The sequence below is a fragment of the Meleagris gallopavo genome, chromosome 1 (genome assembly GCF_000146605.3).
Source record: "Meleagris gallopavo isolate NT-WF06-2002-E0010 breed Aviagen turkey brand Nicholas breeding stock chromosome 1, Turkey_5.1, whole genome shotgun sequence".
In the NCBI taxonomy this organism is placed as follows: Eukaryota; Metazoa; Chordata; class Aves; order Galliformes; family Phasianidae; genus Meleagris; species Meleagris gallopavo.
The window spans coordinates 93091063-93095694 of record NC_015011.2 but is presented as its reverse complement, the minus strand read 5'-3'; positions in this window follow the sequence as shown (position 1 = coordinate 93095694).

Below are 4632 nucleotides of genomic sequence, written 5' to 3'. Positions count from 1 at the left end.
TCGTCTCTCGTCGTCGTCTCGTCTCTCGTCGTCGTACGTTCGTACGTTACGTCGTACGTACGTACGTACGTTACGTTACGTACGTATGTATATATATATATATATATTATATTATTTTCTTCTTTTTTTTCTTTTTTTTTGCTTTCCCTAATGTCCTTGTGGAAAACAAATGTCCGCATTTTACCGTTCAGTTCTAGACATACAAGTTTCAGACTTGTTGATCTGATAGTTTTGCCTCATAAGTTAAATGCTGAATCTTCAGAGATGTGGAATGAAAATGCTTTGAATGAGATGACGTGTTCACTATTGTCCAGCTTGTGAATTTCTCTACTCGTTGTGCTTAAATTGCATCCTCTGTTTTTAAATCGCTCTTTCTGTTAATACTATATGCAAACTGGATTCACTGTTGAGTTGGATTCCATTCAGCTAAATAATGCAAATGTTAATGCTGAAATACCATTGTTTATCTTATTCTATTGCTTAAGGATAGCTTTTGCATTATTTAACTTTTTCTTAACATTGAAACAGTTTTATAATTTCTGAACTTTTTTTTGTCCTGTCTTCACAATTTTCTCAAAGTTATGTAGCTTCTAGATTTGTTTTATTTGCTTTGTTTCTGTGAAAGCTAATACCTGCCAAGTGGTACGATTATTTTAACAGAGATGAGTAAAGAATTGTCTCAGTTCAGTGCAAGCCTTGTGTAATATTAGTACAATGGAAAAAATAAGAGAAAATGGTAATGATAATGTTTGAATGGCATTTGAAAATTTAGCGCACAGTCGGAAAGTGTTCTGAAAAACAAATTAATTCTTATGTAACTTTCCCAATGAGTACAGTATTTCTCTTCTGATGAATGTTCATTCAAAATGAATATTCCAGATTGATATTGCTGCACAATTAACTCATTTGAATATATTAGTTTTCAACTCATTTGAATATACTAGTTTTGAAAAATTTGCTTGTACTTTTCAATAAATACTAGCTGCTTAAAAAAAGCAATCCAGTGGGATTTCTATCCTATCAAATTCTTCACGATTTCATACCTGTGTTTTGTACAGGTTTACTGTTATCTACTCTAGTTTGGTCATGCTGGAAAGCTGCTGAGCTGAAATTGCTTAAATGAGGGAGAAAGAAGAGCACATATTAACTTACCTGATGAAGAAACTCCTGTTTTGGGGATTTTCTGTTCTTCCTATACCCATATTGAGTCTTCTAGAGTGATTATGAAGAAAACCCAACAACCCCTTCTCTAGCCTATTCACTTAGATAAAAGAAGCAGAACTAAACCCAGATGGCTGATTGAAGGATATTTTGATGATTGTTCTGTTTTACATGGCTTTCATAGAATCATTTGAGTTGGAAGGGACCTTTAAAGGCCATCCAGTCCAAATTCCCAGTAATGAACAGGGACACTTAAAGCTAGATCAAGTTGCTCAGAGCCCCATTCAGCCTGACATTGGATGTCTCCAGGGGCAGAGCACCTACCACCACCTCTCTTGGCAGTTCTACTGCCTCAACAACCTTAGTTTAATAAATTTCTTTCTTAAATCCAATCTAAATCTCCCCTCTTTTAGTTAGAAACCATTTCCCATTGTTGTATCACCACAGACCCTGCTGAAGAGTCTGTCCCCTTCTTTCCTTAAGCTCCCCTTTAGATACTGTAGTGCTCCTATCAGGTGACCTTGGAGCCTTCTCCTCCTGACTGAACAGCCTCTGCTCTCTCAGCCTGCCCCTGTACAGGAAGTATTTCATTCCATGGATCATTTTTGAGGCTGTCCTGTGGACACACCCCAACAGGTCCATGTCTCTCCTATACTGAGGACTCCACATCCACATCTGAACGCAGTACTCTAGGTGAGATCTCACCAGCACAGAATTAAGGGGCAGGATCACCTCTCTCAACCTGCAAGCCATGCTTCTTTTGATGCAGGCCAAGATATGTTGGCTTTCTGGGCCATGTCCAGCTTCTCATCCACCTGTACCCCCAAGTCCTTTTTTGCAGAATTGTGCTCTTTCATCTCTCAGCCTGTACTAATAGAAGGAGTTGCTACAATCCAGGTGCTTTGTTTAACATCATGAGGTTTACCTGGGCCTGCTGTTAGAGAACAGCATTTTAATTGGAAGTGAAAATTTGTTTCAATGCAGGTAATTTAATTGAATTTCAAGTGTCAGATGTTCATATTGGTAATTTACACACATGGTAATTTTATTTTTCATTTATTTTATGTAATTCCATTTGATGTTGATATATTCAAAAAAATTCATAAACTGTAAATTTGTATCCCAGTTGGTTGATTGAAAACAAGTATAAATGTTTTGTCCTTTTTCTCACTTCCTTAATTCATGTAACATTGTAAAACCATTCACTTTTTAAATATTTTTAATTAGTTTGAACTTTCAGAATATGTTTTTAGTGTATGCAACTGCATCTTTTATATTAGAAATGCTTTATAATTACATTTTTTCAGTCATGAAAAATGGATTAGTGCTGCATTTTATGTGATGACAAGTTTTTCTGTTTGTTCTAATTTTACTGAATAGCATACTGTGGCTTCTTGGCACAACCTAGAATAACTCTATTTAGCTTTGAAAGTAGGAACTGTGCTAACTACTAGAAAAGGCCACTATTGTGTAAAAAATAATTAATTTATATGGAAACAAAATAAAACTACTATGAGAAGAGTGACATGGGAAAATCGACTATCAGACAGCAGGACACTAGTTTGTACATGAATTTGTCTGGATTCTTGGGAAAACGGCTGTGCTTAAGTGGAGCTTCAGAGGTTTGCTGAGAAAGTGGTTTAGATGCTTTCACTTCTGATTTCTAGATATACAAGAGACATCAAAAAGGCACTTAGGATCACTTGGTGAAAGAGAACAATTTTGTCCAAGATGTTAATGTTTTACTTCTGTTTCCTTTTGATTCGTCTTAACTTTTGTGTGACAACTGAATAGATTTGTAGTTACGGAAGATATTGTAGGCATTGGTGAAGTGTGCCCACCTCATGTGGAAAACTAGATCTGAGAATTCCAAGATCTGCGATTCTTGGAATTCCACTAAGTAGGGAGAATAACAGAATCAGTAGCATCCTTACTGTGAACAGATGAGCAGAGGCACTGATATGGCCTGTGAAATACTTTTGGCCTTACCTTCACTCTGACAGTGAAGTTTAAAACATTAATGCACCAAAAGATTTATCTCTTTGATAAATAGGAAATAAGTAGTTCTACTAGGATTGTTTTCTTCTTCATAAATGCATTAACAAAGGTTTCAGTAACTTATAACCAAGCACTATTTTAATGGATATTATATTTACATAACAGATACTTTTTTTTCCTTTAAGCAACAGTACACGAATTATTTGGTTTTATGCATGCCACTGCATTATATAATATTGTTACATAACATTTCATGGACAGAGATGAGACATGCTCTCTATTCTTGTAGTCAGCTGTAAACAATGCCTGTTAAAGTTAACACTTCCAGTCTTTAGCAAGAATTGCAGCCCTGTGTTCAATGTTGTCCATGTGTTCAGTGGGAAGAGCTCATGCTGTCAGAGTAAATTGCTCGTATCTGCCTACAAAAATACAAATTAAATTCAACAGTAGAGATTGTATTAGCAAGAGAGAATATTTTTCTGCATTTTTGAGTAATTTAAAAAAAGTTTGGGTTTTATATAGGCAGTCAGAATATGCTCAGATATGGCTGGAGAGCATAGGGATGCAAAGAAAATTTTACTATTTCTAAAAACAAACACAGAAGACAGAAATACCAACCAACGTGTAAGTGTGCTGCTTTGGCCAATATACACGAGTATATCACTGAGATAATATTGAATCCAATATATAAAAGCCATGGAAATAGACAATTTGAAAGAAGACATTCCTTTTTTTAAAATCTCTTCCTGTATTTTTAGTGTTTAGCTTGGTATGGCTTAACTAAAGATGCTTCATTTCAGAAGGAATCTTGGTACTGCTTACCAAGAGCTACATCTCTGTGAACAGCTTTCTACATATGTTACCAGCTGAATGAGCATCTCTAGTGTGCCGCCTCAGTTACATTTGGAGAAGCTCACTGTAGAGTGAGCAGTCAGCAGAATAGCTTCAGAAAATCTTTTTCTGCCTTGAATAAGGTAAACTGGATAAATCATAAACTGTTAATAAGTACAAATTCTCCAAAAAACATTGACTTAAAGGACATATAATATAGCATTAAAACTCATATAATTAAGGAGAGCCTGTTTCTACTTGTAAACCAGTTTTATTTTGGGATGCTACTTTACTTAGTGCAGTTTACATCTCCTTCTCACTAGGTCTTTGTCCAACTTCAATTTATTTGTTCTGTTTTCTCCCTCTGAAAAGAACGTCTATATAGTTGAAAGAAAGGACTACTTAGAATAGCAGACATATTTCTCTTCATTTGTCTTCCATGTGCAGTCATCACACCTCTTTGTCTTACTGTCCTTGCTGCTTGAAGTTAATCTGTACCAATTATTTAGTATTCTCTTGTCATCAGGAAGTGAAGTTAAACTAATGTTGCTGTCAGTCAGTCACTAAACTCAATTTTGGCATTCTGAGAAAAGGCAATGGAAGTTTCAGAAATCTTCAGTAGCAAATGAAAGATAAATGACT